At 36.9% G+C, this 26,758-nt stretch overlaps 1 protein-coding gene and 1 pseudogene across 2 annotated transcripts in view; both read left to right on the top strand.

Annotated features, from left to right (window-relative positions):
• Positions 1–26,758, top strand: part of SMYD3 (SET and MYND domain containing 3) — a 663,795-nt gene that overhangs the window by 310,654 nt on the left and 326,383 nt on the right. The window lies entirely within an intron of this gene.
• LOC134366485 (large ribosomal subunit protein uL6-like) lies at positions 10,951–11,519 on the top strand (annotated as a pseudogene).

Here is a 26,758-nt window from a genome sequence, read left to right as displayed (position 1 = left end):
AAAGGAGAGAAGCAGAGTTTTGAAATTTGTCGATAGGGAGGATATGTTACTTTGTCCATTCTCATATAATTAGAGCAGCTTCCCATTAAGTATTTGAAATAGGGAAGTTGTTATTACTTTCTTCTAGGGTATAATTAATCAATTTAAGCTGCAGTAGAGATGATGTGGTGAAATGGAGTTTCATTAAAAACTGTACTTTAATAATAATGGGTCAATCATACTGACACTACTGCAAACATAAAAATGAGCTTCAAATACCAAAAACACATTTCTTCTTTAGTGTTGCCCTGAGAATAAATTGAATTGAGAAGGGGCTATGCTAGAATTTTAAGGCTGGTTCCATCTCAGAATTTTGCTGCGAATCAGGGGAGCCATTTTAGTCCCCAGGCTTGCATTGAAGACTGCCAAGGACATGGCAGTAGCAGTATCTTCATCTTCAGGAACATTCTGGCAGGTGTATCCATCAGCCCTTGTCAGCTCTACAGGGAGCCTGTCAATCCAGGCAAGGAGAGCCTTGCCGGGCTGCAGTAAGTCGTTTATACGTACAATCAGGGAATGGAAAAGAAAATCACCAGCTTTTCTTCCAGCTAAAGTTAGAAATCTTTAGAGGAGCTTCTAGAAGTAGTTTGTTGACCATGCTGCAGCCTAACTGGAAAGTGCAAGGCTTTGGGAAAGTTACCTTTTCTGCATTAAATCAAATGTTTAATACCTTGATCCAGTGCCTTTCTGTGGGGTTACATAGTTGGGTGTTTCTCCAGACATGTAGATAAGTGATGTTGACTTACCAGATGGGGGGATCCAGAAGCATAGTGGCTGAGAGAAGGTCTTAAGTGTCCCCAGAAAAAATGAGCAAAATCTCCAGAATTTAGACTTTATTAATGATATTTATGATGATTTACATAGGGATGCTTTGACTTTTTTCTTTCAAAATAAAGGGAACTTACTTGGAATGTCATTGTATACTCAGGACTGCAAGGTGAGTGTTTGAATTTACTGAGAAAGGCACCTATTTTAAAGTCTTTTGTGCATAGGTATTTCATGCGATTATGTGACTTACAAGTGGTCATTATCCTTTAAGCAGGCAGGTCCTGAGACCCTCTACGCTTCTAGTCTAATTTGAGGGTGTGTGTGTGTACATTTCCTTTAAAAAGTATACTGTAATCCAGGCTAGGCTTTTTGTCTATTAATTCACATTAGTGAGATTTTTGTTGTATTTTGTGGTGGCAATTCTATATCATATGATGATTCCATGTGGGTCTTACGTAATTAAGACAGGCTGGTTGCACAGCCGGTGTAACTGACATAGAAATTTATCTTCATGCAGAAGTCACCAAAGATCCGAACAGGATTACCAAGCCCCTTTTACTTTGCAGCAACATTCCTCATGACATTATGGCCAATTTGCATTTTGCAGACTTCCAAAAAGGAACTCTATACAAGTCCTTGTAAGCATGAGGGTACCCTAAAAAGTTCATGGAAAAATAGAATTACAAGATAATACAAATCTTTCCATGAACTTTTTGAAATACCCTCGCACTTACAAGGACTCACTACTGAGAATGGATTTCTACCGATTGCTCACTGTCACCTAGGCACAAAGGCATTGACAGACGACTGAGTAGACTTGGTTTCAGTATTGAGAAAAAGAGTGCTATCCCTCTGGTGCTAAATGAAAGAAAGAAAAAAGGACATGGTGCATTTAAGCTTGAGGCTGGTGATGCCTCGTCATTTGTGACTGCTATATTCCAAGCATTTCTTTTTACTTAAATGTAGAGAGTAAGGAGGAAGGGCAACTTTAAAAAAGAGAAAGAATGAACCTCAACATAATTTTTTTCTTGACAGGAAACTTACCTTTGTTCGAAATTAAGTCCACACCATTGCTTCCAGCTAGACTCTGCCTCCACTGAATGTAAAACTCAATAGCCAGGATTTAAACAGGAATTAGTACTGTCTTCTAGTACTGAATCTAGGACATATAGATACTAAATGTAAATTTGAAATGTTTTTATGTTGGTTCATGAATTCTGGATCATTTAATAAATTTAAATGAAGAATTTAAAGAAACGTGTTTACATTAGCATGTTAGTCATTCACTTTAAAATTCTGACTGCATTCAGAAGGACTGTGTATTAGTTTTCTGGTGCTTCTAACAGGGTAAACTGGGTAATTTATAAAGAAAAGAAATTTATTTCTTACAGTTTAGAGGCTGGGAAGCCCAAAGTCAAGGGGGCGCATCTGGTAAGGGCCTTCTTGTTGGTGGGGACTCTGCAGAGTCCTGTAGTGATGCACTGTGTCATGTAGCAAGGGCTGAGCAAGAGTGTTTCCACAACATGAGCTGTTAGTAATTTTCTAGATGAGGAAACTGAGGCTTAGAGAAAAGTTTCCTGTCATCCAAAGCAGTGGAGCTGGAATTTGAGGCCAAGGCTCCTGGCCCCCACAGCCCATCCTCTTAACCTGTTTTACCGAGCATTTCAGCAAGAACCTGGTGCTCGTAACTCACCGGCTATTGCTGGCAAATCTTATTTTGTATGTGTGTGCATTCTTCATTTATCCTCTTGCAAAAAGATCTTGGCTTTAGATATTATTCTTGCGTAATTAAAGGCTGATTAACCCATTTTTATCTTATGTTTATTTGTCTTCTGATCAACCAATAAATAATGAGAAGGATATCAGGGCTTAATGAAAGGGAAAGGTACTTCACTAAAGAGTGAATATAGGTAATTCTTTCATGTGTCTGTGAAGATTGTCCACGGTCTATTTAAAAGTCTGGGTCAGGTACTCTTTACTGTCCAGCAACATTCTCCCTTCAGAGTGTGCTGAAAATTTAAAATTATTTTGAATATCAGCTTGAACAAAACAAAATGGAAAAATAAACCTATCATAAAGGCCTTCTATAATCCACCGTTGTTAACTACTGCAGAATTTTTATGCAATATCAACACATCAAGAATTTTGAATATAAATGCTTAGATGAGTAATTATAAAATCAGAATTTATCATTTTTGTTTAACAAATAAGTTTCAAATTCAGCCGCTCTAATGCTTATGGCCTGTAGTCTGATTGTTTTGCTTTAAATGGACAGGGGAACTACTAGAAGAGGAGAAATACAGTGCAGAGTACTCCAAATCCTCTCCTGGAATACAGGGAATTGGCGGTTGACAATGAAAGGCCTTATAACACACACTTGAAGATAATCCTTAAAGACTAGACAAAATAATCTAATTAGGAATATTTTGGGTAAAGCTTCAGGTAAATTAAGTCCTAATTTTGTTTTTGTGTGATCTCAAGGAAATCTCCGATGTAATGAAATACTCATGTTAGAGACCTCCTTTCATTAAATATCTTTCTTATAACATTTTTTTTGGTCCCTTGAGAAAGACCCTGTATAACCATAAGTTTCAAAAGTTTATTTTAGGTCTTTGGTCTATGAAAAATTAAATTTTCCCATCTGAAAAGTAATCAGATATTAATTTAACACCCAGTCTTCTTGGACCTGCTGTGAGTTTTGCCATTACTTCCTATTGATTAGAGCATGTTCTTTTTGCTAATCATGAATTATTTGTGGAGGATCCCCTGAGGGTATTCAGGCATTGTGAAGGAGGAAGATAAAACCTCTTCCTCTAAATGGCCCAGGCTAGGATTTGGAGGCTACTGTCACTGACTGTAGGCCACATCCCTTGGGTCCCTATTGTGTCAACTGTCCTGCAGCCTTACAAAGTCCTGGGTTGCTGGGAGGAGATACAAAAGGGATTAGAGTGTGTCCAGCAAACTTCGTGGACCTGAACACTATAGAAAATATTTTTCACATGACTTGTCTATAGAAAGCAGTTCGAAGAAATTTAGAGTACCTGCTGTAGGAAGTATGTAAACTTTTTCTTAAAATAGTTTTTTAAAAATAGTTGATAGGAAGAAGTGAACTGACCAAAACATATTATTTTCTTAAATTTGGTTTTATTTTTTTAATCCCAGAAGCTGAATGTCATGAAAACAATTGTTTTAATACAGATATCTTTTATAAGTGGTGATAGACATGTGTGAAGGGGGTGTTGGTCCTCAGAGTATAGCACTTGGGGGTAGAGTGAGGGTGGGACAGATGAAGGCTATGTATAACATCTGTGCTATTTGTTAATTTAGTCTCTTGGGTCATATTCATAGACAGAAGAAAATGAGTAAGACTCACATACTGTTTTTGTTTAGCTGGATTTCATTACCTTGAGGAATATCTTTTTTAAAAATTAAGGTATTTTGCATTTTTAGAGGAAAGCAGAGAGAAGAAAAATGTGTGTGTGTGTGTCTGTGTGTGTGTGTGTGTGTGTCTCTGTGTGTGTGTGTATGGTGGGGGACTCATATAAAGACTAATGAGATTTCTTCCAGAATTCAAGATAATAGTAATCTCTAGAGGAATTTGGAGATTTGCTCATGTTAAAATGTGCTGCCAAACACCAAAGAGCCATCCCAAAACCCAATAGTAGAATTATATACAAAATTTAGTGGAAGTTCATTCTTACTTGGCCTTAAAGTGGAAAAAAAAAAATCAACTAAATTTACAACCTTCTATGTCCATCTAGGGACTTGCAGAGAAATAGCTGTGCATTCCTAGAGAGAATTTTAGTTTCACCCTGTGGCTTAGAGGAAAAATCAATTATGATCTAAGGCTGTGGTTGCCGAAGTGGGTGATTAGTTGTGCACCATCTACTTTAACCATCTTTTGATCTGTCTACTATATTTAGGTTGTTATGATATCCAAAGGGGAGAAAAACAACTTAAACTTTTGCAATCGGGAAACCAAGTGATACTTTAAAAAACTTAATGAACCTTGAAAATTGCTACTCACCAAGTGAAAGTAAAAATGCTGCATCAGATGGGTAGAAAAGAAAATTGTCTTCTCTGATATGTCCTGAGTTCTGGCAGTCTTTCTTTGGCAGATAATCATACGGAGAGTCTGCTGTGTGCAGATGTCCATATATGTACTTTGAGGAGATATATAAAAAAAGAGAAATCCATATCAAGATTAAAGCATGTTAATTCCATGGACTGGGGAGAGGGCAATGGGGAGTGACTACTCATAGGTACAGGGTTTCTTTCTGGAGTGATGAAAATGTTCTGGAATTAGATAGTGGTGAGGGTTGTACAACTTTGTGCATATACTAAAAAACCATTGGGTTGTACACTTTAAAAGCATGAATATTCTGAACTTGCGTCTATCTTGCAGAAAATGTGGTTTGGAACATGCATGGGAAAAACCCATTCTATGCAGCTTTGGGTATACTGTAAGAGTACATTCAAGGAACATGGTGCACGGGATACACACAGAAGTGTCTCCGTTCAGAATTCAGTATGTTAATAATATCTCAATTTTTAAAAGCTCATTAATTCTAGAATTCCAATTACCATGTGCATCTCATGTGTTGGTCTTGTGTAGTCAAAAACAGTAGTTTAGCTTGTAGTTCAGGTACCTGTCGTAAGGTTTCTGTTCCTTATATTTGCCTACTGCTGCTTGATTGATCTTCCTTAATCACTTATTTCATGCTGACAAAAACTTTCAGTGAATTCTCATTGTTTTGATGCAAGTCTGTGCATACATTTGGGCAGACCATGCACTGCACAACTCTGAGGGATGTCTTTCTTATCTTTCTTTTTGGGATGGATTGAGTTTCGTTGTCTGACATTTAGGACTATCTGTATCTTAGTTCAAGCCTCCATTCAACCTCATTCATTTATAGGATCACTCATTTATTTACAAATTTATTCATTTATTTTGTTTCTGTGTTCATTGGTTCTTTTGTTGGGCCATTCATTCATTCACTCATTCCTTTGGTAAACTGTATCCCTTATCTTAAAATTGCCTGCTGGTTGGTATATTTGCTCTGCCCGATCTACAAAGCCTGTGCTGTTCATCATCCCAGCCTTCTTCCTCCAACTCCAAGATATTCTCAAGGCGCTGCTCATATCCCATCTCTTCTGTGCAACTTTTCTTTGCCTTTGCAGAGCTGGTATTTTTGCTCTGCAAGTGCCCAATACATAACAAAAGAAGATTCTATGTCAGAGCAGGGATGGGGTCAGCAGGAGGATTCATTCTTCATACGGTCTGTGGGCTCCTCCGTGAGGTATGTAAAGTGTCTGTCTTTCTTTCAACTTTCTAATCTGAGTGTGATGGACCTGTGCTTTCGGAACTGATAATGAATAGCAAACTGAAGAATGGAGAGCTATGCCTCACCTTGGATAGCTAGTTTTTAGGCTCACATATTTATCAGAGTTGGCCTGAGCTTTAAATTCTATGGAACGTGCTGGATGTGGCTGTGAACTCCAGTCTCTTGGCACGATGTTGAAGTGGTGGTTTGGAAACTGTGCAGCTCCTCACCTGTTTGAGAAGATTTCAGGGCATGAGTGGCAGAGAAACAGTACCAGTGACTATCTGATCTAACAATCCGAAGCGCTGTTATCAGCAGGTGCTGCCAGATTTGAGCACCTTCATTCGTCATACAGTTTTCTTTCTTGTTTATGTAAGCAAACAGAGGATGGTTTGGGGAAGCCTTACACTTGATATGCATTATATAATTCTAGAGGCCTTTAAAAAACTGGACAAAACACTTACTTTGAATGGTAAAGGGCCAGATTGGAGTTTGAACTACATGACTTCTAGCAATTCCTTCTACTTGTATGATCTTATATGCTTCTCTTTTCTTTAAAATTCCATTTTGATTTGTACATGAAAAGAATTTCAGGTGTGTATTTCTATTCTGTTTCTACATACATATATTTTCTATGACAATTGCCAGATTCATTTTAATTAAGAAGCGTTGAGGGGTTTGATGTTAGGATCACTTATTGCCTCTGCATTTCAAGCCCGGTTATGTTCTTTGCTTGATTACCTCTGTGTTTATTAGCATGGACTTGTCATGAGATGACTCAAGGAATGTTACTACAAGTGGTATTCCTGGGAAGAATTTGACACATATCCCGAAGATGGCTATTTATGACCCTGTACCATTTTAGAGCATATTTAAGCTGCGCAAATTGGAATAGCTTTCAAAAGTTTAAATTATGGGATTTAATTAGGTTAACAGTGTCAATCACAATTTTTTTGGATTGCTTTGTGTTAGCAGGCACTATGTCTGATGCTAGATACAGAAGAATGAATGAGACAAATGTCCCTACTCTAAGCAGCTCACAGAGTAGTGGAGAGAGACCTATTAAAAAAGGTTTGAAATGGAAATCTTTCAGGTAGATGACTGAACCATGGTAGGACTCCAACATATCATAACAGAAGAGCCACTTTTTACATTTTTATGAGTATAACAGATTTTCAAATAATAGTAATTCTCTTGAACTGAAATACTGATGATGTTCTAAGTCAGAGAAGCTTTTTTGCACCTTAAGTTCCTACTGCCTTCTTCAGCCCTAACTGAGGGACCAAACAGCAGCCCCTCCAGCATATGTGCTATATTTTCTTTGTGGTTTGACTGTGAACATTTTCTATGGAGGGTAACTTTTAGGTTGGTGTAATGTGCAAACAAGCATCCTTTAAAAGTATCTATTATTCAGTGCTTGATTGGAAATTAAAAATGAGTCATTAAAAGGAAGTGAGGGAAAAGAAAATTTGGTAAACCTATTTTACTTGCATGTAAATATAGAAGCAAATGGAAAGCTACATGGTTATTTAAACCCTCTAAAAGTCAGAGGGTCTTATGTCTCCTGTTCAGTGATGCTGCTTATGCTATACTATAATAAATTAAATTATATTTAGTATAATTATATTATCTATATTCAAATAATATAATGGCCATTTGGGGATAAACCAGTGGTTTTTAACTTATTTTGGTTTGCAAATTCTTTTGAGAAACTCTTAAAAGCTAAGCACATGTACATGAACATACAAAATTAGCATATTATTTCAAAGCGTTCATGGATCCTGAAGCACGTGAGTAGACCTGCTAGGGACATATAAATGGTATGTGCTAATTTGCTTATGAAAATTATTGGTATATAATTTAAATTTTGCCAATAACATTTATAAATGATCTAGATTATTTATAAATTTTATAAATGATCTAGCTGAGCTGAATACATAAATTTTTCTTAAATGCCTTATATAAAAAGCCCCATTTAAAATTATGTCTTAGTGGAGTTTCGGTTAGAATATACTTTTGGAGTACAATTTCTAAAAGAGAATATTTTCAAGTAAAGGCTATTACTCCTGAAATGTCAATCACATGCCACTTCCAGAAGAAAAGGTGGGAAAATACAAACATTTTTCTTAATGTAATACAGAGAGTGACAAAGTGAGTTGACATGCTTATGAAACTAGGAAGGGGATGTGGTTTGTAGAGGAAGATTAAAATGTCATTTTATCTGAAGACTCACTAGTCATTTCCCTAGAGCTATCTTTGTGCATGAAGATGGGTTCTTGTGGTCCAAATATAATGCATTTTTAATTACTTGATTATAACAAGAACATGTTCATTTTGAGGAACTTTCAGCCTATAGATGGCAATGGTTTAGTTATGGAGTTTTAAAATGAAAGCTTGTTAGGGTATAACTTTAATTATTATAATAATAGCCACAGCAGTGTCAATTACTAGCTATTGTGGCTGTTATTAAAATAGTGAAGTGTTTTCAAGCATTATTTATTTATTTATTTCTGGCAGCTGGCCTGTATGGGGATCCAAACCCTTTACCTTGGTGTTAAGACACTGAGCTGTAACCAGTTGAGCCAACCGGCCGGCCCCTCAAGTGTTATTTTGATAGCAGTTGATCTCTAGCTCTCTCTCTCTCCACAATGTGTTCATGAAATAGAAAGTTTTAGTTTTCTTAAGAGGACATTTCTTCTGATGCATTTGAGTAAAGCCACACTGCTCCCTCCATTGGTATAAGAATCAAGATTCCCCTTTTGAGGGGAGGCAAGCAGCTGTAACAGCTGGGCCCCTTAGGCCATTCTTTCATGTAAATTCTTAACTAGGGAAAACTGGATTGAAAACTACTGAAGGAACAATGAGAGATCGTTAAATATTAAGTTTAATACCACTGAGGCCCTTTGAAAGTATTTATTTTGTCTTTTTTTTTTTTTTTTTTTTTTTTAACTCTTTCAGCCTCTCCATTTAGTAAAGTATGGAGATTAGCTATGGAAAACATTCTCATCCTTTTCTGACCTGGTGGGCATTGGACCAGTTGACATTTTCAATAACTCCAAGAGCCTGGGAGTGGATGCTCACAATGGTCTGTTTTTCCTTCAGTCATGCCATATGAGTTGATTTAAAGGACATGCTTTGAAAGTTATCTTTTCTGCACCAAATCGAATGTTGAGTTCAGATTAGTGAGTTTTGAGAGTTCTTTACATATTCTAGATGCTAGACCCTTGTCAGATTCATGGTTTGTAAAGTTTCCCCTATCTCTAATTTGTCTTTTCATCCTCTTAACAAGTCTTTTGCAGAGTAAAAGATTTTAATTTTGGTGAAGTCCAATTTGTTAATATTTCCTTTTGTGTATTGTCCTTTTTTGGTGTTGAGTCTAGGAGCTCTTTGCCTAGTTCTAGATCCCAAAGATTTTCCCATTATTTCTGGACTCTGTTCTGTTCCATCGATCTGTGTGTCTGTCCTTCTGCCAGTACCACACAGTCTTGGTCACTGTATTTAATGTCTTGAAATTGAGTAGAATGATAACTCTCACTTTTTTTTTCTTTTCTATGGTTGTATTAACTATTCCAGTTCCCTTGTCTTTCCAAATAAATCTTAAAACAATTTTGTCTTTATCTACAGAAAAATTTTGTTGGTATTTTTAGGTAACGACGTTAACATCAGTTTGGGGAGAATTGACATTTTTACTGTCTTGAGTCTTCCTATCCATAAACATAGTATGTCTCTTCATTTATTTAGATCTTCTTTGATTTCTTTCATCAGCATATTATAGTTTTCAGCATACAAGTCCTATACATGTTGTTAGATTTACTACTAAATATTTCATTTTTTGAGCAATTATAAATGGTGTTGAATTTTTTAAATTTTGGTGTCCATGTGTTCATTACATACACACACACACTTGATTTTGGTATTTGATCTTGTGTCCTCCATCACTGCTGAATTCATGTATTTGTTCTAGGAGTTTGTTCTTTATTTTTTATTTTTATAGATTGGGATTTTCTACATATATAATCATGTTATCTGCTAATAAGGAAAGTTTTATTTCTTCCTTTCCTAACTGTATGCTTTTTATTTCTATTTCTTGCTTATTGCACTGGCTAGGACATCTAATACTATGCTGAGAGTGGTGAGAGTGGACACTGTTGCTGTGTTCCTGATGTTAGAGGGAAATCATTCAGTGTTTTACCATTATGTATCACGTTGGCTGTAGGGTTTTATATGTATGTATATGTACATATATATAAAAAAATATATATATATAAATTATCTTTATCATGTTGATGCAGTTCCCCTCTATTCCTGTTTTTCTGAGGGATTTTTTTTTAATCATGCTGGGTGTTGACTTTTGTTAAGTAATTTTTCTTCATCAATTGACATGATCATATGATTTTTCTTCTTTAGCCTGTTAATATGGTAGATCACATTCATTGATTTTCAAATATTGAATCAACCTTGCATTGCTGCAATAAAAACCCCACTTGGTTCTAATTCTTTTAATATATTGCTGAATTCTGTTGCTAATATTTTGTTAAGAATTTTCACATCTATGTACATGAGGGATATTGGTCTTGGTTTTCTTGCTTTGCATTGTCTTTGTCTGCTTTTGACATCTGGGCAATATTGCCTTTATAAAATGCATTCATAAGTGCTTCCTCCTTTTCTACTGTCTGGAAGTATGTGTAGAGTTGATGTAAATTCTACATTGAACATTTAGTGGAATTCTTAAGCGAAACCGTCTGGACTGAAGATATCCTTTTTGGGAGTTTTAATATTATGAATTTGCCGTTTCTTTTTTCCCACATCTACTGTGAGAATGAAGACCATGCTCCGCAGTCAGACTGTCGACATTCCAGAAAATGCCGACATCACTCTGAAGGGATGCACTGTTATAGTGAAGGGCCCCAGAGGAGTCCTGCAGAGGGGCTTCATTCATATCAGTGTAGAGCTCGGTCTGCTTGGAAAGAAAAAGCAGAGGCTCTGGGATGACAAATGACGGGGAAACAGAAAGGACTGTCCACTGTTCGCACTGTCTGTGGTCATGCACAGAGCATGATCAAGGGTGTGAGGCTGGGCTTCCCTCACAAGATGAGGTCTGTGTGTGCTCACTTCCCCACCAGCGTCGTTATTTGGGAGAGTGGGTCTCTTGTTAAAATCTGAAATTTTGAGGGTGAAAAATACATCTGCAGGGTTCGAATGAGGCCAGGTGTTGCTTGGTCACTCTCTCAAGCGCAGAAAGATGAGTTAATCCTTGAAGGAAATGACACTGAACTTGTTTCAAATTCAGCTTCTTTGATCCAGCAAGCCACAGCAGTTAAAAACAAGAATATCAGAAAATTTTTGGATGGTATCTATGTCTCTTATTCGTCATTAGGTGACGAATAAGAGCTAAGAGTTGTGCAGCTGCAGAAACAAGCTATAGGATGATTCCCAAGACATGCTTGTAAATTTGAATGATGGAATAAAAGACATTCATTTGGGAAAAACCAATATTATGAATTCAATTTCCTTAGTAGTTATAGGGATATTTCATCTTGGGTACTTCTGATAGTCTGGGTTTTTCAAGGAATTGGTCCATTTCATCTAAGCTGTCAAATTGACATGTGTAGAGTTGTTTATAATATTCCTTTAACATCCTTTTGATGTTATAGGGGATATTGCTCTTTCATTCCTGATATTGGTGATTTGCATCTTTTCTCTGTTTTAGTTTGTCATCCTAGCTAGAGTTTTGTGTTGGTCAGTTTTGTACTTTGAAAATATGAGCTTTTTTTTCCCTTCTTTTTTTCCATTTTCAATTTCATTGATTTATGCTATCTTTATTATTTCATTCCTTCTACTTTCATTGAGTTTATTTTACTCTTTTTCTAGGGTTTTGAGATGAGATCTTAGATTGTTGATTTGAGACTTTTTCTAATATTAGCATTTAGTGCTATAAATTTCCCTCTTAGTACTGCCTTAGCTGTGTCCCACAATTTTTGATATGTTGTATTTTCATTTTTATTTTTTCAGTGTATTTCTTGATATCCTTTGAGACTTCCTCTTTGACCCATGGATTATTCAGAAGTGTGCTGTTTGGTTTCCAAGAGTTTGGAGAGTTTTCTGTTACCTCTCTGTTCGTGATTTCTAGTTTGATTCCATTGTGGTCAGAGAACACACTTTATATGATTTCAGTTCTTTCAGGCTTTGTTTTTTGGCACAGGATGTAGTCTATCTTGGTGTATGATCTATGGGCACTTGAAAAGAATGTGTATTCTGCTGTTAATAGGTGGATTGTTCTATAAAAGTTGATGTGATTTTGTTAGTTAATGGTGTTGTTGAAGTCTCCAACAATATTGGGAATTTGTCTGTTTCTCTTTTCAGTTTTATCAGTTTTTACTCCACATATTTTGTAGCATTGTGGTTTGGTGCATAGCTTCTTGGTAGATTGACCCTTTTATCATGTGATGTCCCTTTCTGTCTCTGTCTGAAATCTATTTTATCTTACATTATTATAGCCATTCTTGTGTTCTATTGATTGTTTTCATGATATATCTATTTTTCATCCCTTTACTTTTAACCTACCTATATTGTTGTATTTGAAGTGAGTTAGTTGGGCCATGTTTTTTAATCCATTTTGCCAATCTCTCGTTGAAGCATTTTTATGATGGCTGCTTTAAAATCCTTGTCAGATAATTTCAACATCTGAATCATCTCATGTCGGCATCTGTTGATTGTCTTTTCTCATGTCAGTTGAGGTTTTCCTGCTTTTTGGTAGGATGAATATTTTTCGGTTGCATCCTGAACATTTAGGGTATTATGTTAGAGATACTGGCTCTTATTTAAATCCACTGTCCTAGTAGGCTTCCTCTGACATAGTGTTGCTATCCGATGGGGGTAGAAGTTCAGGGTTCCCACATGGCTTCTGTTGACTATTGGGGGGAGGACATCTAGTTACTGCTAGGTAGAGGTAAGAATTCAGTCTTCCAGGTAGGCCTCTGCTGATATACCCTAGCTGGGAAGGTAAGGAGTGCCTTGTTCCTGTATCCCACATGGCCTCCACTGATACCATGTGGGAGTTGTGTGATGGTGTTACTGCTGAGCAGTGGTGGAAGTTCTGACTCTCCACTAGCCCTCCTCCAAGAAGGAAGGAGAGAGCCCTCACCTTGTTGCTGGGGGATGTAGGTGGAAGTCCAGCTTCCCCTCATGGCCTTCATTGTCACTATCACTTTGGTGGTGGTGGGGTGTCTTATCACCCAGTAGTGATGAAAGTCCCTTTTCCTTACATGGGGTTTCCTGACCCCACTCCTGTGGGGATACCTGGCAAGAGAGGAAGTCTAGGCTCCCCATCCAGCCTTTGCTGCTGTGGGTGGGGATGGGGCCATAGATTTTTTTTTTCTATAGTATTCTGTCTTACTAGGTTCCTCCTTTCCTGGTGCTTTGGCTAGAGAGAGCAGGCTTGGGTGTGAGTTGTTTTGTCTTTGCCTGTGGGAGTTCTCAGGTTGCTGGCTTCTGCAGCTCCATGTCTGGGATATACAAGGGGTCTTCAAAACATTCATGGAAAGATTCATATTTTCTTTTAATTCCAATTTTCTATGAACTCTTTGAAGTACCTCGTATTAGACAAAAAGAAAATCCAGGGAACTCACCACTGGGTCCTGCCTTAGGATCTGAGGTCCCTAGCAGGTTTGCCTCCTTTTCTTCATCATTAGACTTGTTTTTATGTTGTTTTGTAGGTAAAGCCCAGGGTTTTTTTTTTTTTTTTTTTTTTGTCTTCTCAGGAATAGAGGTCCTTTGGCAGCTCAATTAATTAAAATTAAAAAACAATTTTTGTAAATTGTGGTAAAATACACCTAACAAACTTTACCATCTTAACCATTTTTGACTGTACAGTTCAATAGTGTTAAATACATCCATACTGTAGTGCAACCAAATCTCCAGAACTCTTTTTATCTTGCAAAACTGAAATTGTATACTCATTAAACAACAACCTCCCATTCTCCTTTCTCCCCAGACCCTGGCAACCACCATTCTACTTTCTGTCTGTGTACCTGACAACTCTAGGTACCTCATCTAAGTGGAGTCATACAGTATTTTTCTTTTTGTGACTGGCTTATTTCACTTAGCATAATATTCTCAAGATTTTTCCATGTTGTGGCATGTGTTAGAATATTCTTCCTTGTTAAGGCTGAATAATATTCCATCGTATGCATGTAACACACTTTGTTTATCCATTTCTTCATCGGCAGACATTTAGGGTGCTTCAAGACCTCTTGGCTCTTGTAAATAATGCTGCTATTATGAACGTGGGTGTACAGATATCTCTTTGCGATGCTGCTTTCAGTTTCTTTTGCATTTATTCCCAGAAGTGGGATTGCTGGATCATACAGTAATTCTATTTTTAATTTTTGAGCAACTGCCATACTGTTTTCCATAGTGGCTGCACCTTTTACATTCTCATCAACAGTGCACGAGAGTTTCAGTTTCTCTACTCTCTTGCCAACATTTGTTATTTTCTCTTTGTTTGATAGTGACCATCCTGGTGAATGTGAAGCGGTACCTCATGGTGATTTTGATTTTCATTTCCCCAATGAATAGTGGTGTTGAGCATCTTTTCATGTGATTGTGAACAATTTGTATTCCTCCTTGGAGAAATGCGTATTCAAGTCCCATGTCCATTTTGAAAACCACTGTTTGTTTTTTTGTTGTTGAGTTGTAGAGTTCTTTATATATTTTGTATATTATTCCCTTATCAGATATTTGATTTGCAAACATTTTCTCCCACTCTATGGGTTGCTTTTTTACTCTGTTGTGATTCTGTTCTTTAATACATGTTTTTAATTTTAAAGTAGCCCAATTTATCTATTTCTACTTTTGTTGCCTTGTATAATCCAAGGAATCATTACCAAATCCAATGGCTTGAAGCTTTCCTTCTATGTTTTCTTCTAAGAGTTTTATAGTTTTAGGTCTTATGTTTAGGTCTTTGATCCATTTTGAGCTATTTTTTAATATGTTGTAAGGTCAGAATCTAGCTCTATTCTTTTGCATGTGGATATCCAGTTTTTCCAATACCATTTGTTAAAAAGACCATTCTTTCCCCAATTGAATGGTCGTGGCACCCTTGTTGAAATCATTTGACTGTATATGCCAGATTTATTTTTGGGCTGTTTGTTCTCTTTCATGAATCTATATGTCTTTCTCTTTATAGCAGTACCACACTGTTTTGATTACTGTAGCTTTGAAATAAGTTTTGAAATCATGAAATGTGAGAGCTTCAGCTTTGTTTTTTTTCAAGATTGTTTTGGCTACTTGGGGTAAGGATGGATTTTTTATTCCTGTGGAAGATACTATTGTGGTTTTGATAGGGATTTTATTGAATCTGTAGATTGCTTTGGGTGGTATTGACATCTTAACAATATTAAGTTTTCTAACCTGTGTATGTGGGATGTCTTTCCACAGCCCAATTAACATTTTAAAAACATAAATTGAGAACCTGGAATGTAATATTGTTGAATGTAATCTTGTCTGTTTAGGCCCATATTCTAATCTGATGAATTCCTAGAAAAGGTTTTTGAAATGTATGAATCCAATATATTCACTATTTCTTCCAATTTTATGTCATCTCTAAATTTGGTAAGCATACCTTCTATGATCTCAGCCAAGTTGCTGATGGACATTGAACAGAATTGTCTCCATTTCAGAAGTTAATAACAACCCATTAGAGATGGTGCTAAAAATTTAAAAAATTGAATTCAGATGTTCATCCATCAATTCACACTCTTCAGTACATTGTATATTTAAAGGATATCATTGTCCTGTATCATTGCCTGTTATCATTTTACCAGAAGAACATCAAGAATTTCTTGGTTAAATACCATAGCCATCTTCTGACCTTCAGTCTTATAACTCTATAAAGGGGGAAAATATTTTAGTTTCATATAAATTATTTTAATAATATTCTGTCTTCAGTTGCTCATTGTCTTTATATGTACTTATCATGGTTTAATAAACAGTTCTAGATTTGGGGAAGATTTATGTCAGACTTGATATCTTTTCATAAATCATAAAATTCTAGTTCAAACTCACTTATTAAGAAATAATTTCTACAGTCAAGAAGGGAATGTTAGATACAAAGCAATCAGTAAGAATTATGGCTGGCGTTTATTTTCTATTTCTCAAAGTGCCTAGCACAGTGTTGGGAAAATATGGTGTATCCCAAGATATTTTCAATTGACTGTGAATAGTTAAAGTATACACTCTTCCACTGTCATTATCCTGGTAGAGCAGTCATGGTCAGCCTTATGAGTAAGACTGACGACATGTGAAAGTGCAGGTGCTCAAAGTCCTGTCTTTGACTCAAAGCTTCACCTTTTCCCCTTTTTACTGGTTAATCGATTGATTGAGTAGTCACATGATTCATTCATTCTTTCATTCAGCCAACATTCGCTGAGCAATTCCCTGTACCTAGTGCTTTATTAGGTACTTCTGGTAATCTGGAGTTAAACAAGACAAGGTCTTTGATCTCATATAGTAGAGGGAAAGAGAGCAATGTAGGCAACCACCTGTAATACTAAACATGATAAAATAAGCATCATTCTAAAGATAAAACCTGTGGGTGGTGGAAGTGCAAAGGAAGGAATAAATAATCATGACCATGAAGACTGGAAACTCCTTCATGAAAAAAATATAATATGTACAGAGCAAGGCTGCCTTTAAATTTCAGTGGCAGACAAGTGGAGGGACTAAGGAAGCCACACAAATAAAGTTCCAGAGCCCATGGAAAGGATCCAGTCTGCTCCTGGTCCTTGGAGCACAGAGTGTGTTGAGCTTTGTTGTGGCTTAGGGGACTGGAAAGGTAGGACGAGGTTTGATTGTGGGGATCTTTTGAATGCTCTGCTATGAAGTTTGGACTCTATTCTGTAGTAAACAGGGAGCTGTTTAACGTTTACAAGTAGGGGAATGAAATGCTTATGGCGATTTAGAAATATAATTCTGGTAATAGCATGGAAGATAGATTAGAGAGTCTGGGGATCAGAAGGAAGGGGCCCTGCTATCAAGCCAGGACAGTGGTTCAAGCTGGAGAAATGGAAATGCAAAATCGGTCTCTTACAAAAAGGTCAGAACCATCTGAAGTACAGTGAATGGCACATTACTATGCTTAATCCAAACAGCATTTTCTTCGTGATTAGGAAGGGATTAAAATTCTCTGTTGTACAAGGAGAGTAAAAATTGGATTCTTCAAAACAAAAATTCACTGCTTTCATTTACGGTTTTAGACTCTTTTTAAATGATAAATAAACATTGTAATTTTCATTGAGTGATGCATTTTTAATTTTAAAAAGGCAATCACTCCATATGAATCAATACATTTTACCATAAATGGTCTTCCAATGGGAGGCAATCATTCTGAATTCTCTGTTTTTTAATTTCAAATTTTTCGTTTTTGGTGGGTGTAATGAAGTGGGTATAGTACTTGTGAATAGGAACTCAATTGTGAAAATGTTCATAACACTTTATAACTCTGAAAATGTGGAGGCCAATTCCAATTTTTTTGAATTTGTTGAGACTTGATTTGTGACCTAATATGTGATCTGTCCTGGAGAATTATCCATGTGCTGATGAGAAGAATGAATATTCTGAGGTTGTTGGATGGAATGTTCTGTAGATATCTGCCAAGTCCATTTGGTCTAGAGTATTGTTTAGATCTTGTGTTTCTCTGCTGATTCTTTGCCTAGATGATCTGTCCAATATTGACAATGGGGTGTTCATGTATTTTCTCAGACCATAATGGATTAAAACTAGAAATCAATAACAAACGAAATGCTGGAAACTATACAAACACATGGAAATTAAACAGCATTCTACTTAATGACATATGGGTCCAAGAAGAAATCAAGCAGGAAATCAAAAAATTTATTGAAACTAATGAAAATAATGATACATCACACCAAAACCTGTGGGATACTGCAAAAGCAGTATTAAGGGGGAAATTTATTGCATTAAATGCTCACTTCAGAAGAATGGAAAGATGGCAAGTGAACAACCTAACACTTCACCTTAAAGAACTAGAAAAACAAGAACAATCCAAACCTAAAGTTAGCAGACGGAAAGAAATCATTAAGATCAGAGCAGAACTTAATGAAATTGAAACCCAAAAAACAATAAAAAAGATCAATGAATCAAAAAGTTGGTTTTTTGAAAAGATAAAAAAAAATGACAAACCATTAGTATGGCTAACCAAAAAAAGAAGAGAGAAGATTCAAATAACAAAAATTAGAAATGAAAAAGGTGATATTACAACTGATTCATCTGAAATACAAGGTATCATTCGAGACTACTATAAACAACTATACGCCAACAAGTTTGAAAATCTGGAGGAAATGGATAAATTTCTGGACACACACAAGCTCCCAAAACTGAGCCATGAAGATGTAGAAAATCTGAACAGACCAATAACAGTAAAGGAGATTGAAGCTGTTATCAGAAAGCTCCCAACAAAGAAAAACCCAGGACCAGATGGATTCACAGCAGAATTTTACCAAACATTCAAACAGGAATTGACACCGATTCTTTACAGACTATTCCAAAAGATTGAGACAGACGCAAATCTCCCAAACTCATTCTATGAAGCAAACATCATCCTGATACCAAAACCAGGTAAAGATATACCCAAAAAAGAAAACTACAGGCCAATATCCTTGATGAATATAGATGCAAAAATCCTCAATAAAATATTAGCAAACACATACGTAAAATTATTCACCACGATCAAGTGGGATTCATCCCAGGGATGCAAGGTTGGTTCAACATATGCAAATCAATAAATGTGATACACCATATTAATAAAGTCAAACACAAGGACCATATGATCATCTCTATAGATGCTGAAAAAGCATTTGATAAAATTCAACACTCATTCATGACAAAGACCCTCTATAAGTTAGGTATAGATGGAAAGTATCTCAACATAATTAAAGCCATATATGATAAACCCACTGCCAATATCATCCTGAATGGGGAAAAGCTGAAAGCTTTTCCTTTAAGAACAGGAACTAGACAAGGATGCCCACTCTCACCACTCCTATTCAACATAGTGCTGGAAGTACTAGCCAGAGCAATCAGAGAAGAGAAGGAAATAAAGGGCATCCAGATTGGAAAAGATGAAGTCAAACTGTCCTTGTTTGCAGATGACATGATCCTATATATCGAACAGCCTAAAGCCTCTACAAAAAAACTCTTGGAGGTGATAAATGATTTCAGCACAGTAGCATGATAGAAAATCAACACACAAAAATCAGTAGCATTTCTTTTCTCCAATAGTGAACGTGCCGAAAGAGAAATCAAGAAAGCCTGCCCATTTACAATAGCCACCAAAAAAATAAAATACTTAGGAATTGAGTTAACCAAGGAGGTGAAAAATCTCTATAATGAGAACTACAAACCACTGCTGAGAGAAATTAGAGAGGATACAAGAAGATGGAAAGATATCCCATCCTCTTGGACTGGAAGAATCAACATAGTGAAAATGTCCATACTACCCAAAGTGATATACAAATTTAATGCAATCCCCATCAAAATTCCAATGACATTTTTCTCAGAAATGGAAAGAACTATCCAGATATTTTTATGGAATAACAAAAGACCACGCATAGCCAAAGCAACGCTGAGCAAAAAATATAAAGCTGGAGGTATAACACTACCTGTCTTTAAACTATACTACAAAGCTATAATAACCAAAACAGTATGGTACTGGCATAAAAATAGACACACTGATCAATGGAATAGAATAGAGAATCCAGAAGTCAACCGACACACCTACAGCCATCTGATCTTTGACAAAGGCACCAAGCCTATACACTGGGGAAGAGACTGCCTCTTTAGCAAATGGTGCTGGGAGAACTGGATATCAATATGCAGGAGAATGAAACTAGACCCATACCTTTCACCATACACTAAAGTCAACTCAAAATGGATTAAAGAATTAAATATACACCCTGAAACAATAAAACTTCTTAAAGAAAACATAGGAGAGACACTTCAGGAAATAGGACTGGACACAGACTTCATGAATATGACCCCCAAAGCACGGGCAACCAAAGGAAAAATAAACAAATGGGATTATATCAAACTAAAGAGCTTCTGCACAGCAAAAGAAACAATTAACAGAGTTAAAAGACAACCAACAGAGTGGGAGAAAATATTTGCAAAATATACATCTGACAAAGGATTAATATCCAGAATATACAAGGAACTCAAACAACTTTACAAGAAAAAAACAAACAACCCAATTAAAAAATGGGCAAAAGAGCTTAAGCAGGCATTTCTCCAAGGAAGATATACATATGGCCAACAGACATATGAAAAAATGCTCAACATCATTCAGCATCCGGGAAACGCAAATCAAAACTACACTGAGATATCATCTCACCCCAGTTAGGATGGCTAAAATCCAAAAGACTCTGAGCGATAAATGCTGATGAGGTTGCGGAGAAAAAGGAACTCTCATACATTGTTGGTGGGACTGCAAAATGGTGCAGCCTCTATGGAAAATGGTATGGAGGTTCCTCAAACAATTGCAGATAGATCTGCCATTATGACCCAGCTATCCCACTGCTGGGAATATACCCAGAGGAATGGAAATCATCAAGTCGAAGGTATACCTGTTCCCCAATGTTCATCGCAGCACTCTTTACAATAGCCAAGAGTTGGAACCAGCCCAAATGTCCATCATCGGATGAGTGGATATGGAAAATGTGGTACATCTACACAATGGAATACTACTCAGCTATAAAAACGAATGAAATACTGCCATTTGCAAGAACATGGATGGACCTTGAGGGAATTATATTAAGTGAAACAAGTCAGGCACAGAAAGAGAAATACCACATGTTCTCACTTATTGGTGGGAGATAAAAATAAATAAATAAATTCACACACACACACACACACACACACACACACACACACACACAAAAACCGGGGAGGGGGGGAAGAAGACATAACAACTACAATTCCTTGAAGTTGATACGACAAGCAAACAGAGGGGACATTGTTGGGTGGGAGGGGGGACAGGGAGGAGGGAGGGGGGTTTCGGTACTGGGCCACTATAATCAACCACATTGTATATCAACAAAATAAAATTAAGAAAAAAAAAAAATCACATGATTGAAAGCCAAAAAAAAAAAAAAAAATGTGGAGGCCTGGGAACTTCATGAAAGGTCAGACTAGCCTAAGTATTTTTGGTGATAATTTTGTCTATACATTAAGCATTAAAGCCTTAGTCCTAAATTGTAGCCTTTCAGAGTGATGAGCTCCATTCGTTCATGACTACGATGAATTCTGTGGTACTAGAGAAACTCACAAGTCACAGTGCCGATGACCTGCCTCTGGAGGACCTATTTTCTGGAGACGCTGTTTCCTTTTTTCATACCTTCACCTCATTCTGGAATTATGGAAGCACTTAATGTTATTAGTTTCCTATTCTCTCTGCCTTTAAATAGTAACAGAGCAACGATTGTGCATCAGAAAGTTGTAAAAGTACTTGACATAATTCAGTGAGGGGCAGGATAAAGAAGTATTTTCTGCTATGGGGTCCTGCTTGTTTCTATTTCTATGTCAAGAATTTAGTTAATACACTTTTCGCCTTACTATCTAACAGATGCTGTGGAATTATCTCCATTTTCAGTCTTCAAAAAGAGAAAGAAATGCATTGAGAACTTTCTCGACCCTGATGGAGAAATTATTCATCTTACGTGAACAGAAGAGTCCTCTCCATGGCAGCCTCTTTTATGTAACCTCTAGTGAGTCCCTTGACACATTTTACGTTCCTTATGTGCACAAGGGCTTTATTCAGGTTTGATTAAACGTCAAAATAATAGCTGCGGACTGTCTTTGTTCCTCTTGGTCTTCTTTGAATAGTGAACATACGCAGAAGATGCTGTGAGCTGAAAGGAAATAGCACTGAGTGTCAAAAGGTTAGTCCCTCAAAGACAGTTCGACCAAATGAGGAAATATAAAATGTCACTTTTTAAGGTTGAGATCGACCATGCTTTGCTCTATTCTTAATTTTCAATTTTACCATCTTTGATGAATAAATTTCCTTTTGTCTCACAGAATGTTTAGGTGCAAGCCTTTCTTTGTTTTTAAAGATAAGTCAACAATTACCTCTTAAAGCGTTCATCACCCCAAAATTGAGGTATTCAGAAATACAGGTGCATTAACACCTTATTTTTTAAAGGCATTATTTCTTTTAGAGCAGTTTTAGGCTCATGGCAAAATTGAGAGGAAGACATGGAGGTTTCCCATATATCCCCTGCCCTCACATTATTTTTATCTTGCATATTTTGCTAAGGGTTCTGGTGAGCAAGAATAGAACAATAATGGGGCCGACTAATCCAGAGGCTCCTTTTATCTCTGAAGGGAGAAGGGTCATGTCTGAGCTCCACTAAGTGTCTGTTGCAATGATTATGGGATAGGCTTTCAAGACAGACTGCCTGGGCTTGAGTGCTCATTTGCTGTACCATATCGAACAACTTTCTTAATCCCCCTAAATCCCAGTATGCCCGTCTATAAAATGAGTATTCATAATATTTACCTTGCAGCATTTTAAAGTAAGGATTAAATAAGATCCTGTATGTAAAGCACTTGTCAATGTGCCTGGCCTGTAGAAAGCATTCAGTAAGTGGTAGGTGCTATTATTTATCATTTCTATAAATACAATGCACTTCAAAAATCAACTCAAAATGTATTAAAGAGTTAAATATACATCCCAAAATAATAAAACTCCTTAAAGAAAACATAGGGGAAATACTCCAGGAAGTAGGCGTGGGTACAGATTTCATGAATAGGACCCCAAAAGCATAGACGACTAGGGGCCGGCCCGTGGCTCACTCGGGAGAGTGCGGTGCTGATAACACCAAGGCCACGGGTTCAGATCCCATATAAGGATGGCTGGTTAGCTCACTGGGTGAGTATGGTGCTGACAAAAGCATAGACGACTAAAGGAAAAATAAACAAATGGGATTATATAAAACTAAAAAGCTTCTGCACAGCAAAATAAAAAATCAGCAGAGTGAAAAGACAACCAACAGAGTGGGAGAAAATATTTGCAAAATATACCTCTGACAAAGGATTAATATCCAGAATATATAAGGAACTCAAACAACTTTACAGCAAAAAAACCCAAGTAACCCAATTAAAAAATGGGCAAAGGAGCTGAATAGGCATTTCTCAAAGGAAGATATGTGAATGGGCAACAGACACATGAAAAAATGCTCAAAATCACTCAGCATCCAGGAAAGGCAAATCAAGACCACTTTGAGATACGATCTCACTCCAGTCAGGATGGCTAGTATCCAAAAGACTGAGAATGATAAATGCCGGCGAGGTTGCGGAGAGAAAGGAACCCTCATACACTGTTGGTGGGACTGCAAAATGGTGCAGCCTTTGTGGAAAATGGTATGGAGGTTCTTCAAACAATTACAGATAGGTCTGCCATACACCCAGCTATTCCACTGCTGGGAATATATCCAGAGGAATGGAAATCATCATGCCAAAGGGATACCTGCACTCCCATGTTTATTGCATCACTAGTTACAATAGTCAAGTGTTGGAACCAGCCCAAATGTCCGTCATCAGATGAGTGGATAAGGAAACTGGTACATCTACACAATGGAATTCTACTCTGCTGTAAAAGAGAATGCAATACTACCATCTGCAACAACATGGATGAACTTAGAGAAAATTATGTTAAGTGAAACAAGTCAGGCACAGAAAGAGAAACACCACATGTTCTCTCTTATTTGTGGGAGCTAAAAATAAATAAATAAATAAACAAACACACACAAATAAAGGGGGTGGAGAAGAAGACAACAATCACAACAATTCCTTGAATCTTTTAAGACAAGTGAACAGATATGATGCAGGGGGGAGAGGAAAGAAGAATGGGTAAAGAGGAATGGGGAAAGGGTCATGAAAACTACCACGTATACTGAGAAGTTAAAAAAAAAAGTTCATGGAAAAAATGGAATTAAAAGATAATATGAAACTTTCTGTGAATTTTTTGAAGACCCCCTCCTTCGTATCGACTACCTACTATGTTTTGGACACTATTCAAGTTGCTGGGATATATAGTGAACAAAACAGAGAACAAAAACCATAATAAGTAAGTAAGTTATGTAGTGTGCAAGAAATTGTTAAGAGCTATGGGACAAAATTGAGCATCGTAATAGGGATTGGGAGTGATAGTGCAGGACCAAGGGTAACTTGCAAGTTTAGATAGGAAGTCACTTTAGGCCTCCCTGAGAAGACATTTGAACAATGACTTGGAAGTATTTGATGGTTGATGTTACTAATTCTACCAAATAGGGTTTTGTTTTGTGCCAACATTTCTTTTTTATTTTTATTTGAAACATAGTTGATTGTACATATCTGCGGGTATACACTGAATATCAGTTCCCATGTGCAATATGTGATGCTCAAATCAGTATAGTTAGTGTACTCAACATTACACAATGTAATCATTTTTGTGGCCCTTTACTGATTTCTTGCTAACCTCCCCTTTTGCACCTCTCAACGGAGTCTGTTTGCAATTCTGTTCTCTCCTTTTGAAAGATCAATGGATTATTTTTATTGCTGTGTCTTTCTTTCTTTTTTTATTTGTTTAGTTTTTTAGTTCTCACTTGTGAGTGAGGACATGGGTTACTTCTCTTTCTGTGCCTGGCTTATTTCACTAAACATAATTTTATCCAAGTTCATCCATGTTGCTGCGAATGGCAGATGTGCCAACATTTCTTCCCTTACCGCATGTGTAGTAAAACTTGGTGATGATAATAATAAATGAATACTTAATACTAACAATTAAAATTTAATGCTGATAGTAGAAATGATGATAAACTATGTGTACACCCGTTTTCATGTTTTGCTCTGCCCTCCTGCACTGAGTTTAGGGATTAGACCAGTTTAGAAATTAGTCCTTTAAAAACAAAATAAAACAAACATGGAATTATTCTGCAGATTCAGGATTTGCCAACTCTCTTTTGTCAACTCCATCCAGCTTTCCAAAGCAGTATTGTCACACTGAAACACAAGTATTTCTGAAAATATTTGGGCTCATCTCAGTTGAAGTTGTTGACGGAAAAGCTCTCCTCTTTTCTGTGAATGAGAAACAGTCAGGTGTTTATGAAGACTGTGGTTTGGGGCTACACCTGACTTTGGTGGATGTGGGATATGGTGCATTGTTACACATCGTGCAGTGATCAAGCATCCTCAAGGAATGGGAAAAGCTGCCCTTTCAGGGCCTACTATTGTGCTAATCTGTTAGTATTTCCCACTTCTAATCATGAGCAGGTGATGTTTTCTTTTCCAATGCTAGCATCATCTTTTGATACCTTTACCCTTTGCCTTTCTGTGTAGGAACATTGGAATCCACTCTGCAGGGTTTCCCTGATGCATCAAAAGTAGTCTTTACTAACCCTATATGATTCATTGCCCCCTGTTTGTAATATATTTTGGAATGTTCTCTTTATTTTTGAAATGAAGTGTATAGATAATATAACCACTTCTATACATAATTTTAAAAATTAAAATACCATAATTGTAATATAAGGAAAGAGGAAAGATATATTTCAATATATTTTATTATATAAATGCTTGTTTGTGACTATTTTATGAGATATAATAAGGTAATCAAATGTTTGGACCTATTTGTAATGAATATATTTGGATTAAAGAGAAGTAAGGCAACAACATTCAGTGGAATACTGGCAGAAGTTTTCTTTATATTTGGTGCTTTGAAATAAGGACAGAATAACTATACACATAAACACACATGAAATCACTGTAAGTGTAACATCTACAAATGTAGATTGATGCAGGTGTGTTGTATTGGTAACTTAAACACCATGAATTGTTGACATGATTTTCCATAGTGGAGAGCAACTCTTGGTACAGTTCCAAGCTAAACAAAGTATAGTTCTTCCTCAGTTGACATTTAAGGAAGTCACATTCCTTGAAAATTCAGTGTATACCAAACTGTGCAAGAAATACTTATGTCTGTAATTAAAATGGAGTTAGTCTGTTGGTTCAGAGAATTACAAACAGAATTTTTTCATCTACTATAAAGTCTGCTGGGACAGTTGAAAGACTTGCAGGATGCAGAATAATTTTTTGTTATTCAAGACTGTCCTGTCTAGCAGGCCTGGCTCCAGTCTGCCAAATGCCATTGTGACAATTAAAAATAACCAAAAATGGACTCCCAAGGTCCTAAGCAGGAGCCATGGGCAGCGCTCCCTGCCCAGCAGAAGGCAGTAGCACCCTGAAAACACCACTTCTGCACAGATGGTCCACCATAACCACTGCCACAGTCACAGCCGCCTCAAGCGTGGCTCGCCACCACAGTAGCAGCCACAGCCACCATGGAGGTGGCCTGCCACCCACTCGACTGCATTGACACAAGGAGAGGCACCAGTGGAGACTGGAAAAAGAGGGGAAATGCTTTAGGAAGTAGGACTGGGCAAAGACTTTATGAATAAGACCCCCAAAGCACAAGCAACAAAAGGAAAAAAATAAACAAATGGGATTATATCAGACTAAAAAGCTTCTGCACAGCAAAAAGATAACCTACAGAATGGGAGAAAATAGTCTCAACC

The sequence above is a fragment of the Cynocephalus volans genome, chromosome 18 (genome assembly GCF_027409185.1).
Source record: "Cynocephalus volans isolate mCynVol1 chromosome 18, mCynVol1.pri, whole genome shotgun sequence".
Lineage (NCBI taxonomy): Eukaryota > Metazoa > Chordata > Mammalia > Dermoptera > Cynocephalidae > Cynocephalus > Cynocephalus volans.
This window is presented reverse-complemented; position numbering and strand designations above follow the sequence as displayed.